At 41.2% G+C, this 15,565-nt stretch overlaps 1 protein-coding gene across 7 annotated transcripts in view; it reads right to left on the bottom strand.

The window, feature by feature from the left end:
* The window catches only part of ATP2B2 (ATPase plasma membrane Ca2+ transporting 2), a 254,320-nt gene that overhangs the window by 192,554 nt on the left and 46,201 nt on the right, over positions 1-15,565 (bottom strand). The window lies entirely within an intron of this gene.

The following is a 15,565-nucleotide window of genomic DNA, read 5'->3' as shown; positions in this document are numbered from 1 at the left end:
TGGTGTAGATCTAGCCAAGGACCCAGTTGAGTCTGGCTTCTGGAAGCACCAGCTGAGCACTCAATCATTCCCACCTCCTCTCCTTTGTAGGAGTTGTGGTTTCAGGGCAGGACCTCACATGGATGAACCAGCCTAGCAGGCCAAATTTCCCCACTCTTGGATTGGTGATGGACGTTCAGCACGTATTTTTTTAAGCACTTTGACAAAGAATGGGCCTGTTCAGAAGAAAACTTAAACCCTGCTGGTTAAGATTTTGGTTAAGCAGCACGGCTTAAGGTGTCTTGTGTGGTGTGTTTTGCTGAACCCTGCTCACTCACTAACCATAGTTGGACCGCCTGCAGCAGGGCTAGTGGCTCTAACCGTGGCTTAAAGTGTTGTGTGTGACAGCACAACTTATGGTCAGTGCTAACCCCAGAGAACCACAGTTTCATTAACCACAGAGCCTGAAGTGTCATCTGAACAGGCCCAATAACTTTGCCCCTCCACACCCCAAGATTGGATTAATCTTTGAAGAAGCAAAATCTCTGGGCTTTTGGTTGAGCTGGTTGATTTACCTTTAATGATAAGGTAGGAGGAGGAGATTTCTTCTTTTTTAACAGGCAAAAAAAGTTCTGCCTCTTCAAGTGGCAGCTGTGATACACTCAGCAGTCTGTTTGGGACAGGCTATTTTGGGACATAATTCCCTGTAGGAACAACACTATGCCATGATGTAGCATTGTTCTCGTTCTTGGGTGAGGGAGTGATGGTTGCCCCCATTTGCCAATGCAGTGAGCCACTGGAGGCTGCTTCTCTCAGGGCCTTGCTAGACTTACTTTAAAATCAGGGCGTGTTGAGGGCTACTAGAAGTAGCGCGGGCTGTTGCTCCTATCCACACGTCTGACGCAACGGGGTAAAGGAAAGCCCTGTTGCGTCGGCCATTTTGTTTCATATGTTAAAGGGGCCGGGTGCACAGAAGCGCACCAGCAAGTAAGGTAGGTTTCTTTTAATTAAAAACAGGGTTCCCCGCCCCTGATTTCTCCATCCTGGCCACGATTCCCCCTCCGCGATCTCCGATCCCCCCCATCCCCCCGGCTCCGATTCCCCCACCATCTCCCCACCCTGCCCTGATGGCCGCAGCACTCCTGTGGAGTGCTGCGCACCATCTGCCGCTTTTCCCAGCTACTCGCGTGTAAATACGGTAGCCAGGAAAAGCGGCAGAACGGGCTACACACCCGCAATCTCAGGCTCAGCCCAAGACTGTGGGAAATACCGGGCCACAACCGGTGCCGGTTATCCCGGTCCAAGGGAGGGTTACCTCTGCCTGAGCCCGGGATCCCCTGTGCATCATCTGGATGCACAGGGATGAGCCCGGGCCTCGCACTGGGCTAAGCCCTGGTCTAGCAACGGCCTCAGTGTCTTTGTGTCTTGTTCTGGTCAATCTCTTTGGCTCTTTAGATGGGTTTTGAGCCTTTAATTTAGAAGGAATGTGTGCTCTCTGCAGGTATCCTGCTGAGGGAGCTATGTGGTTTCTGTATTATGTGAACTTTCCTTACTTCCCTTTGTTGTGCTCCAAAATGGTGGTTGTGGGGAGCATAAGAGGTCTGAGTGCTTGCTGTACTGGTGTTGCTGACTGTCACACAGGGGGCAATTTGGTGTCATTGTTTGTTGTGATGGAGAAGGGAGATGCTGGGGACATGTCCCTGTTGCTGTGAGTTCATTGGCTCCCTCTACGTGTGGGTGACATATAGGTATAATCACTGACACTGTCCCTGATTGGTGGACACTGGGGATATAGCTGTCATTTTACGCCACGTTTATATTTTTGTGGTGTGTTTTCCTCTCTTGACTCCCAGGCTGAGCACACCTAGGATACATCAGCTGTTCCACTGAGGTAGTGGCATCCTATCTTTCCCCACCTCCCCTAGGATAGCATAATTGATATATCGGATTGCTGAGGAATGCTGGAAATGGTAGGACTTCTTTCTGTCTAAACACATATAGGATTGCGCCTGAAATCAATTGGATGATTTAGTTCATGTGAATGTTGCCAAAGACTAGCTTTTCTTTTTAAAAAAGAAATTTCTTGATTCTGTCCTCACAAAGAGTAACTACTCAGAACTGCAAACTTTAAACTCTGTAGTTAGTAAATGAAACTCATTTTTTTAATCTGATTTATTTGATTTGTACCTTACCTTTCTAACAAAGAAATGGCACTAAAGTTGATAAGATCTGTACAGCACCATGTACATTGATGGTGCTATATAAATAAATAAATAATAATAATAATAATAATAATAATAATAATAATAATAATAGTACTGGACAATTTGAAGCAGTGCAGTCAAATGCTGTAAGTACATTTGTGTTTGTTTTATTGTGGAATATGTGTATGGTTATTTTGGTTCTGATATAATGAAAGGGAATGAAAGTTTCTGACATAATGAATGGCTAAAATCTGATGCATGCAAATTTGCGATTAACACTTATTAAATTCAGTAGGCCTTTCCACTGAGTAAACCTTCATAAAACTGTGTTGTTAACTATTAGCTTGCCAAAAATGTTAATGATTTTTGTTTTTAATTTTAAGCGAACACACTTCCTTCAGTGTCACCTATATTAAGGTTTTGCTAATTGGAAATGTATTTAAATTAATCCAGTTGATTAATTAAGAAATATATTGGTAATTAAACAATATATTGGTTAAGAGGCAGAGGTTTATCTGCTGGTTTATTTAATCAGCCCAAGTAGACGCTCTTGTTCATTTGGTTTTATGGCACCAAATTACATGCAAACTATTCTACGGTGACTGTCCCTGTTTAAGCAAAGCTTTATTTCTCAGAAGTGACACTATCCTTCTATCCAGATTAAGTCTTTGGGATTTAAATTAAAAGCAAGTAATTGCTATGTTTAGTTAGAAACACAGCTGGCTTCTCTTTTATCAGTATCTTTAACCACAACAGTGCTACATCACTCTCATCGCCCCCAGTGCTGCATCATCCTACTGCCTGCAGGCTTATCTTGTGGCAGCAAGGGGACATGGGAAGCCACAAGGATGGGGTTATACTCTACCATCAACACTAGCCAATATAGCCAATGGTGAGGGCTGGTGGACATTGTTCTGGGCTCCATAATTCAAGAAGGATGCAGACAAGCTGGATCATGTTCAGAGGTGGGCAACCAGGATGATCAGGGGTCTGGAAACAAAGCCCTATGAAGAGAGACTGAAAGAACTGGGCATGTTTAGCCTGGAGAAGAGAAGATTGAGGGGAGACATGATAGCACTCTTCAAATACTTAAAAGGTTGTCACACAGAGCAGGGCCAGGATCTCTTCTCGATCCTCCCAGAGTGCAGGACACGGAATAATGGGCTCAAGTTAAAGGAAGCCAGATTCCGGCTGGACATCAGGAAAAACTTCCTGACTGTTAGAGCAGTGCGACAGTGGAATCAGTTACCTAGGGAGGTTGTGGGCTCTCCCACACTAGAGGCCTTCAAGAGGCAGCTGGACAACCATCTGTCAGGGATGCTTTAGGGTGGATTCCTGCATTGAGCAGGGGGTTGGACTCGATGGCCTTGTAGGTCCCTTCCAACTCTGCTATTCTATGATTGTAATTCAACAACATCTGAAGGCCACATGTTCACCACTCAGGCCCTAAAAGGTCAAATTAGCGACCTGGGGGATTATTCCTAGATCTACTTCTGTAACAAGAAGCCCTTTCCATCAGCCTAGGCTGCTGTGTCACCTGAAGCCTACCCTGGGCAAAGATAGCTTGGCCACAGTCATCCATACTCTTGTGCAACTCTGGTGCAACTTTTTAAAAAATGTTTTATTGTGGATTGTGCCCTTGATGATACTTTACAGCCCTGTCCACTCCTTCAAGCTTTGGCTTTAGTCTGTTGCTCTAGCCCACAGGTGGGCAACCTTTTTTTTTTTTTTTTTTTTTGTCATAGGCAGCATTCCCTCAGAGCTAATCTGTGGGGGGCCGCATGTTGGTAGTGAGCAGCCCAAAGCTAGAGACCCTTTTCTTCTTTCTGCCACTCTCTTCTTTCTCTCTCTCTCTCTGGCCATAGCTAGACCAGGCCTATATCCCGGGATCGTCCCTGTGCATCCAAATGATACACAGGGGATTCCGGTAGCAGGGAGGGATGACCCCTCCATTTGCCTGGGATAATCTTTAGGTCTAGCTAAGGCATCTCCTCTCTCTCTGCTACCCCATTTTCTCTGTTCCTTTTTGTCTTCACACAGTGGGCTGCCAGGGAAGGAGCAGATCACATGCAAAGGGCTTTTGAAATTACACTGAGGGCCACATGGAATTCAGCCAAGGGCCACATGAAGACCTAGAACCACAGGTTGTTCACAGCTAGCCCATAAATAGCCTTAATGATCTCAATATTTTCTGCAGCTACTTATTCTCGGTGACAACATATGGAAATCACTGAAGCTCCACCAGAGAAGGAACTTAGGTCCTACATGCAGAAATGTTATGCTCCAAAACTAGTAGAGATTTCAGAAATGAAGGCTACAATCATGTATTCATTTACCTGGGAGAGAGTGCCATTGAACTCAAGTAATTGAATACATTTATTGCATTGAATGCAATGCAATAAATAAAACATTGAATAGCACTTACTTCTGAGAAGACATGCATAGGATTCCACTATAAGGCTGTAATCCTATATTCACTTACTTAAGAGTAAGACCAATTGAATTCAATGGAACTTAATTTTGAGTAGAAACGATAGTTCTTCTATTGAAGCCACATAAGCATGGACTCTTATAGACCAATTTCGCTTTTGAATACTGACTACAAAATCTTTACCGCAGTTCTTGCTAATAGGTTGAAAGTACTCAGTAATAAGATTATTAAACCAGATCAATTCAGTTTCATTCCACAACATTATATTGCAGAACTGGTAAGACGGGCTTTCAGCATATTTTTTTGTAGGCAACATAATAAATCATTAGCACTTGTGGCATTAGATCTGTACAAAGCATTTGATTGCGTCAACTGGACCTTTCTATTAAATGTCCTAGAACTATCAAGGTACACCGGTACAGGCCTATGTCAGAGAGGGGATGGGGTATTCCACTATTTAAAACATTCTATGAAGCATACCAGCTCCAACATCTGATCTATTTTCTTCTACAAGAAAGCAACCTGCATTGAGCGCAAACAAATACAACTCTTTGAGATATAGGGCCTTCTGAGAGCATCCATTTATGAAACAATTATTACAACAAGTGGCAAGGAGCCCGGTATCCACTCTTATGGGACCATTTAGGGTTTGTAGATGATGGCTGGACAACTTAATGCCAAATCTCTCTCCACTACTCCCCATTATATTGTCATCCAGAATTTGTTACTAATACAAGGCAATTCAGAGTAGAAGCATTTAAGAGAGCAGGGCTGTATAGAATGCGGAATTTCTATCAAGATAATGCTCCTCCCTCTAAAGATTTGTGGAGAACCCATTTGAAGGACTTCAATATTACATGGATGGAGTGGTGTCAGGTGGGTACATTTATACGTCAACCACATGTTAAGGAATATGCCACATGTCCTCTTACACAGTTTGAATTCTTAATCAAGTCTTCTACAGGTACTGACTCAAGTCTGGTGTCTCAACTGTATTCCATTCTTCTTAATGTCGAGATGGGTAATTCTGAGAGTCTAAAGAAAATATGGGAGTTGGACTGGTTGATTAATATAGAGGATACAGATTGGTCAAATTTGTTGGACAAATTCCCATTCAAATCTGTCTCAATGTCCACAAAGGAAACAATGTTAAAGATCTTGCAAAAATGGTATTTAACCCCAGTAAGGTTGGCACAATTCAATAAACTTCAGAATATTGCTGGAGGGGCTGTGGAGAGGTAGGCTCCTTTCAGCATATGTGGTGGCATTGTGCTAAAATAATTTTGGGGGGGGACTTAATATTTAAAGCAATTGAAAAGATAACTGGGCAAAAGGTTGTTAAATCCTCAGCATTAGCACTGTTTGGCACATAGCCTTAATGGAGAAACTGACTAATAAATTGAGATTAGTAAGAAGAACAAGATCTAAAGACACATTTAATACTAACTGGCATTGCTTTATGGTATATACAATTTCAACAGAATGGAAGAATAAAATTCCAAAAGCATTTAAATCTGTTTGGTTGGCATAATTAGTTTGGGGGTGCTCTTGGATCCAGAACTGTCACTTGAGGCACAGGTGAACTCAGTGGCAAAGAGCACCTTTTATCAGCTTAGGTTGATATACGAACTATGCCCTTATCTGGACAGAGATAGCCTAGCTACAGTTATCCATGCTCTGATAACCTCTTGTTTGGATTACTGCAATGCGTTATACATGGGGCTGCCTTTGAAAATGGTCCGGAAGCTTCAGCTGGTACAAAACAGGGCAGCCCGTTTACTAACAGGGACTGGTCGGCGAGATCACATTATGCCAGTTCTTTTACAACTTCATTGGCTGCCAGTCCAGGTCCGGGACCGATTCAAAGTGCTGGTATTGACATTTAAAGCCCTAAACGGTTTGGGGCCAGGTTATTTGAAGGAACGCCTCCTCCCATATGTACCTGCCCGGACCCTAAGATCATCTACAGGGTCCCTTCTCCATGAGCCCCTGCCAAAGGAAGTGAGGCAGGTGGCTACTAGGAGGAGGGCTTGCTCTGCTGTGGCACCCTGGTTGTGGAATGAGCTCCCCAGAGAGGTCCGCCTGGCGCCTACACTGTACTCCTTTCGTCGCCAGCTGAAGACTTTTTTATTCTCTCAGTATTTTAACACTTAATTTTAACTTAAATTTAAATTTTACTGTTCTAACTCTGTTTTAATCTTATATCAATTTTGCTGCATGGTTTTATCCTGGTTATGCTTTTTATACTGTATTTTGTATTTGTGCTTTTAACCTGTTGGTTGTTTTATTATGGTTTTAATTTTTGTGAACAGAAAATTAGGTGGTATAAAAATGTAATAAATAAATAAAATAAATAAATAAAATAAATAATGAAAGATCTCTCTCTCTCTCTCTCTCTCTCTCTCTCATGGTTGATTTATTTATTTATTTATTCCTGACTTATAAAGAAAGGAAGGAAATGCTTAAGATCTGAAGAATGATATGATATGATATATGGTGTAAAAGTTATAATATGTTCATTATTTCCTGTAAGATGGGGGGGGGGTGGATAAACACACACAGGGCTTAAGATAGCTAATACTATTAAAACAAAGATTAAAATTTTATTATAACTTCATTATAATAAAATTCATTTGGTGCTATTGTGTATATGGTTTTGTCTGGTTTTAATTGTTAATTTTGAGTTTATTATTGTTTTAGTAACATTTTTGTGGTTTTGGGTTTTGCATGCTACCTTATAAAGGTTTTCCCTAAAAAGTGGCTTATAACTATTTTAAATAAATCAGGCATAATTTAATTTTTTTTAAAAAAAAGATTTAGTATAAAACATCCTGCGATATCTAGATCCCGGAGGGAGCTCTATAGGCGTGATGGGGTCCATTTATCGGACCAGGGCAACAACTTATTTCTGCAAGAGCTTCACAAGGGTTTGTTGGAGGCCATTAGGCTTAGGTGGGGAGGGTTGGACTAAGCTCTGCTTATCCTTTCCTTTTGGCAGTTATTTGTGGGCATCGTGGGCGAGCATAGGAATGGTGAGCATTCTTTGGCACCGTTAGTGGTGAGGGGTAACGCCGGAGGCTCATAGCTGGGAGCCTTGTGGCAACAGCTGGTGAGATAGGGCTTACCTCTGAGGCCAACCTTTCTCACTCACCCGGAGTTTTGTAACACGAGGGGAGCGACACCAGAAGGCCTACCAACCCAATTATGGGGAAGCCAGAGGGGTGGTGGAATACAGGCCAAATCTCTCTGGCTATGAATGACTCACCCGATTCCTTTAAGGCCAGATGGATGGCCAAGAGAGGATGCCCACTTAGGCTTCCACCTCTTGCAGAATTCTAAATAAAAGTGGCCCTTATTTAAATCCATCTTCTGTGTGTCGTCTCTTTATTTACGCACTCCACTCACGCAATTGCATATATAATGCTAAAACCAGCTATCAAATATACTGGGAGGCTTGAGCAAATTAAAATGTCCTTGCCTATCACCAAAGATGCATCAAAGTTGGCACTAGGTGAACTTTCATGTGGAGAGCTTTGCATATTTGAGATGCTACAAGTTAGAGTCAATCCCATAGCAAGGAGATATGGTGGAGGGCTTCTGATAAAAGTTTTGGGCAGGCTCATGCAAAAACAGGCAGTCCTCCAAGTAGGCAGGGCCCAAGACACTTGGGGCTTTATAAGTAACACCAACACTTTGAGATGTGCCTGGAAATGGGCTGATATGGCATTTTTGAGTTATCACTAAACATAGACTTGGTCTTATTAAAAAAAAATGATTGCTACTCTTATAAAAATGAAGAATACTGTTATAAAAATATTTCTGTTAGGCAAGTTGGAAACAGAGGCATGATAGATCTGGTTTGCATGATCACAATGGTTTAAACATGGTAGCTTGTCAGGCACAGCTTGTCGTTTTCTTCAAACCCAGGACAGCTTGGCTTGCTTGAGAGGAAAACAACCCTCAAATAATCCCAAAACAGACCACGGGCAGATAATTACTCAAATGGTGTCTGGCACGCGTCGGCGCTAATGTTGTTGGAGGAATCCGATTGGGGGAGTGGAATTCCCTTTTCCACCAGGTGGCCCAATTTGGTGTGCAATTAGTCAGGCCAGCTGGCAGAATGTCTGTAAATTTTTTGTGTATATTTATATGCACTTCCTGACTGTTAGAGCAGTACGACAATGGAATCAGTTACCTAGGGAGGTTGTGGGCTCTCCCACACTAGAGGCCTTCAAGATGCAGCTGGACAACCATCTGTCAGGGATGCTTTAGGGTGGATTCCTGCATTGAGCAGGGGGTTGGACTCGATGGCCTTGTAGGCCCCTTCCAACTCTGCTATTCTATGATTCTATGATTCTATGTGTGTGTGAAGGCTGCAGCCACAAGTTGTGTAAATTTGCATAATTTACAAAAATTCTGACTGTAAATTGTGCATTGCTGCATAATTTACAGCCAAATTTGCACAAATTAAGCAAAATATGACCACAATTTGTGCAAATGGCATAATACCAACATCAGGATATAAACCTCTAAAGTAGACCATAGGTCAGGTGACAGGGTGTGTGGCATGGGATGATATCACTCTGGTCCTAGGCTGTTCACACTTAAAGCACACAAAGGATAATAGGAGCAATGGAGAAAGGACATTTTGCACAAAAATGGAGAGGTTTGCACACAACAGTTTTAGCTGTAATTATTTATTGGATTTTAGTATTTTACTCGGCTGCATATTCATATTATTAGCACAAGTTCTTATTGACAATTTTTTCAGTTGATATTTATTGTTATTTGTATTTTATGTTGACTACTGGAAACTGCCTTGGAAGGGCTTTTACTCTTAAAGGTGTCCAATAAATATATTTGAAATTATACTATTGTTACAACTACCAAAAATAATAAATAGATAAAACAAACTGCCTTCAAAACACTAATCTAACACTTTTCCTCTCAGAACTTTTAGAGCTTCCTTGCTTCATTACTCCAGATATGCATGGCCAATTCTGACAACTAGCAAAGACAGAGATCCCCAAATATGTATCAAAGAAAAGTGCTCATGCATGCTACAATATATCTGTTGCAACTGTCTCCCATCTCGCGTGCCTCACCCCCTTGCAATACGTAGAGACTGTGTGTTGCCTAAGCTGTATTGGTGAAACAATTGAGGAAGGAAATTCCTCTACAGTGCCTCCCACACATGGAACACACAAATAAATATATCCTGCAACACTGTGCTTTCTGTTAGCAAATGCTTAGACCCCCCCCACTCCGATCTATTGCTACAACAGGCCAAACACTCATATGCACCTTTGCCTTGTAGGATTACAGCCTGGATGCATGGAGCAGAACAGTCACACAGAGTTCCACTGAAACTTTGTACAGGCAAAGGGATAAGTATTGCTGAATTCACTTTCTACTTCCACTGGGATGGAGTGAGGAAGACTGAGGCAAGGACACTGAGGAACAGAACCCAGGAGGCACCACTCATTCGTCTCTCTCTCACTTCCTCACAAACACCACTTCCAGGAACTATGTGTTCCAGCTGCTGAACACTACACTCTAGTTTCATTGTGTCTCCCTTTACAGACCACAAGGGAGGCCCATAGCATCACCTGCAGCAGTTCCACCCATAGGTTCTTGTACTTTTGCAAGTTCCATGACTGGCAGTTAGGCAGTAGGTAGAGGCATCCCTAGCGTGGAGATGCCGCAATGAAGGACACGTCATCTACCACCCACTGTCCTCCACACAACTGCCAAAGGCACAGGAGCCCTGATAACATACCTGGTTGCCAACTCCATGCATGTGTCTTCCTGCTTTCAGAACTCACTCTATCCCTGATGCTGTTCATTGAAGGTAGATCTTTGCCATCTGCGTTGCTTTATTTGTTTGGGGCTGGCAGGCAGGGCTCCCTTCCATTCATACTAGCACACCCTGACTCCAGCTGGCCTCAGGATGAGTTTCTGACAAGTGAAGGCTAGTTGGTCTCAGGGCTTTGGACTAGTGGCTCCTCCACTTTCCGCTCAATAAGTCTTTGTGGAATGTAAGGAGGCACACAAGAAGGGTGGGTGTTGCTGTCATGATGCATGAGACAGCCAGCTGGTGTGGGGAGGGTGATGGATAATGAGGTTTCTCAGAAGTCTTGTCATAAGGGAGCTCCTCCCAAACTTTTCCAGAAGGGTGATAACCCAGATTCAAACCCAGGATTTCCCACATGTGAAACATTTCCTCCCCCATTTAGTTTTGAACCCCTGCCTTAGGGAGTCTAATGTATTGTCTCTGCAGGCCTCCACCCAGGTGAGTCATTTGAGTGCTCTGTGCTCTCTATTATTTAATTTATTTATTTAAAACATTTATATCCCGCCCTATACCATTAAGATCTCAGAGCGGCATACAGATAAAAGCATACAGTATAAAACAATAAATATGCACAGTTAAAAACAAATTAAACCATGAACCAAGTTAAAACAATATATAATTTAAAAGCAGTAAAAGCAATTAAAACAATGTGCCAGTGAGTTTAACCAACAAAGGCTTTGTTAAAAAGCCATGTTTTTACTTGGCGTCAAAATAAAATCAGTGTTGGCGCCAATCGAGCATCCAGGGGAAGGGCATTTCACAATCAGGGTGCCACAGCAGAGAAAGCCCTCTCCCTTGTCCCATCATAATGTATATGTCGCATTGGTGGGATGCAGAGAAGGGCTCCTCCAACAGATCTAAAGTCTAGGACTGTCCCTTTGTGTTGGACAGTCAAAAGCGTTCCTCTAAACAACTGTGCATGACTGGCATAAGATGAACTGAGCTTCTGTGTCAGGAATTCCCAGGAAGTCCCAGTGACTGTATCATTCCTGTCTATGCCAGGCTGTGAAGGGTACACTGGCATAAGAGAGAGACACTTTGGGTGGGTGGTTCCCAAGTCCAAGTTTTGCTTTTAAATCAGAATTTTGATTGGGGATAGTGAAGTATTTGTTTCCTATCCTATCTATGTATTATTTATTTACTGAATGTATATACTACCACACCTTCAGCCACTAGGGCTCCGCAGGCAGCAATCAGTACAATAATATAACAATAAAATATAAAGACATGTAATCATTAATAACAATAATGCTTTCTCTTATTTATTTATTCATATGCAGCATCTTGGACCAAAGAATCCCCAAATTTGTGAATGTTATACATGTACTATTTTATTACATTGCATATTTTTGATGTTACTGATTGTGATTTTATGAATGAAACCTGTGTTCTATTTATGGAAGCAGACACTTTTTAATGGTACACTTTTCACCTGTTATTGGTGGGTTTAAACATTATGTGTGATATTTATTTGTTTGCTTGTTTATTTGATTTATACCCTGCCTTTCTACCAAAAATGATACTCAATAGCATGATATTTTATTAGATTTATAGCATGCAACTTTTAAGCCCATCAATGGCATGGGAAAAATGACCCAAATCCTCTTCGACAACTGCATGCACTTCCACCCAGTCCTGTTTAATCATGAATAAAATCAAGATATTATCATCCTATCTACACTTAATTGATGGTAAATCCTATGGAACTCCCTGGGATTTATTCCAAATTGACCTGTTCGGGATTGGCTTGCACATCCCATTTTTGAAAATTCCTTAATTTAACTTTTCCTAAAAGATACTGAACATTTTAACTTAGCCAGGTGGTTGAGTTTTATTTATGATCAGCCAGGGGCATGTCTACACCAGCCATTTATCCCAGTATGTCCCAGGATCATCCCTTTGCATGCAAATGACACACAGAGGATCCCGGAAGCAGGCAGGTACGATCCCTCCATTTTCTTGGGATAAACCTTAGGTGTAGAAAGGGTCCAGGTATTATAATCCTGTCAGAAATAAGGAACAGACAGACTCAAATTACATTGTGCTAACTGTTAGCCCCTGCCATGCACATAAACACATGTGCATAGTAAGACTTACATGAAACAACAACATTGAGATGCATTGTACACTCAGACTTTGTAAAGACCATTTTCTAATCCCAGATGGGTGAAACCAACTATCTCGAAGGTGTCATGTGAACAGATATATAGATCACTCCTAAAAACTACTTGTTGTTTGTGGGTGTGGTAAACAACTCTATATGACTACTCCCTATCTGATATTATCCAGTAAAGCAACCTATATAAAACCCTTAAAACACATAGTTGGCAATCCAAACTAATTGCAAAGAATTCAGGCATGAACTGGGTCATTACCAAATGTTGCAACCTTTTACTGATTGATATAAGAACTAGTGCATGAATTGAAAAAGGTGACATACTTATGCAAATCTCTCTATGTCATCCCAACAAATTATGTGGGAAAAGGTTCCAATAATTTTAATGGACTTTATTTTACACCAAGGGCTGAGATGTAAAAATTACATTTGAAACCAATCTTTCTCAACCTTAACAGGATTACCCCAAAATAAAGTAGTGGTTTCTGCACATTTCAGCAGCTGAGCATGTTAAGTGGCCTCCAGGAGCCATAGGGTGTTGCGGGTCAGTTGGGAAAGAAAAACAGAAAACCCAGGGGGTAAGCAGGGGAAATTAGCCTGCTTGAGCCCCTAGTTGTTATAGTATCCTGATGGAAGGCATGGCTGGTTGGCTAGAAGCATGAACACGACCACTCCTGTTAGTAAGAAAGGAGGCACTGCAATATTTTGTTGCAGGTCACACTTGTCCTATCTTCTTACATACTCACATTTTCTAGAGCCAACATAGCAATAGCTATATATAAGTAAACACCAATAGCTATTTATAAGTAAACAGGATTTTAATTGACAGAATACAGCTTAGATAGTTAGGACTTTAAAGGTTCACAGACGATTAAGAAGATTATTTTATACTTTCATTGTTATATATTTTCATTCCCCCAAACTTTTTAGGGTGTTTTAAGATTGTGAAATAGTATTTTACTATTTCCATTCTCAGTTATTAGAAGAGGTATTAGATATATAGAATTAAAATTTTGCATGTGTCTAAATAACACACACACCTGTTTAAACATTCTAATAATGAATGATATATCTTCTGATTTATAATTGACCTTTTAAAATACATGCTTGAACAGCACATTTCAAAAACATTTCCCCTGCCTTGCTAGTTCTAATAGGTAAACCTATTACCATTTTGAAGAGGTGCAGACACACACACACACACACACACACAGGCAGAGAGAGAGAGAGAGAGAGAGAGAGAGAGAGAGAGAGAGAGAGAGAGAGAGAGAGAGAGAGAGAGAGAGAAACTCAGAGCTTACAACAAATCAAGATGCAATTCAAGGTCCCTCCCTTACTTTGTTGGTATTCTTCACAGTGGAAAGTTGTTGGTTTTGTTAGACTTTATAGCTTTCTTAAGTGAACCATCAATACTTGCTTTTCTCTATGACCATGAAATCCCTGCAACTAAACACTGCAGAAACCAACAAGTGATAAAGCAGATGAACAACATGACAGAGTATTTAAATAGGTCCAACAGCATCTTACCTTAGAGTGTACCTTCCAAATGCAATGACAATTTCTGTGTTATGATGAGGCACACATTACTTATTTAGAAAGGGAGTGTTTTATCTCCACCCCCTTCTTAATTTTTTAACTGTTCACTATCCTGGGAACAAAAGGTAGGCAGTGAAGCAGTTGTGCACAAAGAACAAAGGGATTTCCTGATGTAATAATACCTAGTTGAGACTGACCAAGTAAGATTGGCTGTGTTTCTTCATTCTAATAGTAAATCTCAGATATAAAAAACAACCCTGGGCTGCCAAATCCAAACAAACTTTTTGCAGTTTGCTACATGCTACCTTGGAGAACACTATGCAGAAAACAATGGACCATTCTAGGATACACAGTTAGCTAAACGGCTTATCCAAGTGAATGCCATCTCTATTGTGGCTGCTGGCCTCTATAAATGCAGGCTACCCAGGTCGAAAGTTCCAGTTCTAATTCTGAAGAGTATCATGAAGCAAAGAACAAGTTAGGAAGATTTAGCAGATGCTACTTTAAGCATCTCAAAGTAGTCTGTATCCTCTTTAGGAAAAGTGCCATTGATTCCATCCTTTGATCCTCATCACATATAGCAAAAGAATCCAGTCAGCCAAGAAACCTTTTTAAAGCTTGTGTGTGTGTGTGTGTGTGTGTGTGTGTGTGTGTGTGTGTGTGTGTGAGAGAGAGAGAGAGAGAGAGAGAGAGAGAGAGAGAGAGAGAGAGAGGGAGGGAGAGGGAGACAGAGAGGAAGAGACAGACAGAGACAGAGAGAGAGATGTTCCACTCATGAGTGGTCAGAAAAATAGAAAGACCAGCTGACTATTTAACCAGAGCCAACCATTGTGTTGTGGCAATTGCATTGTAGTTCTGTGCATTTCATATTTTATTATTTAAAATGTGATTTACATTATCTGCACACATATTTATGAGTCTATCATTGTAGTTGAGTGGAATTTGTGACTTGTTCATCATATTGCACCATTAGATTATAATGTCTTGCAATTGAGAGTTTCCAATTAAACATTTATTTTAGGATGTTTTTAAACAGTGTATACCATGTTTTTAATCAGTATTTTATGCTTGCTTTATGCTTGCTGTTGTTCCCCGCCTCAATCCAATCGGAGAGGCAGGTAAGAAATAATTTTATTATTGTTGTTGTTATTATTATTATTATTATTATTATTATTATTATTATTATTATTCACGGATTAGGATCCAAAAAGGCCACCCTTGTACTGGGAGTTTGAGGGCAGTGTTCCTTCTTTGCAGTCTGCTGTAGCCATAAGAGAAAATCAGTTGCTTCCCCATGAAGCACTTTGTAGGTGCTCATGACCTTTGTCCCTACATGCCATGCTGATGCCATGTAGTAACTTACTTCAGAACTGATCATTCAAAGAAATACCCATGACACTTTGGATATGATGGATTTTGTTTCTTAACACTACTGCATTCATTGC

Source organism: Elgaria multicarinata, chromosome 3 (genome assembly GCF_023053635.1).
Source record: "Elgaria multicarinata webbii isolate HBS135686 ecotype San Diego chromosome 3, rElgMul1.1.pri, whole genome shotgun sequence".
Lineage (NCBI taxonomy): Eukaryota > Metazoa > Chordata > Lepidosauria > Squamata > Anguidae > Elgaria > Elgaria multicarinata.
The sequence above is the reverse complement of the archived record's forward strand: the minus strand, read 5'-3'. Positions and strand labels throughout refer to the sequence as shown.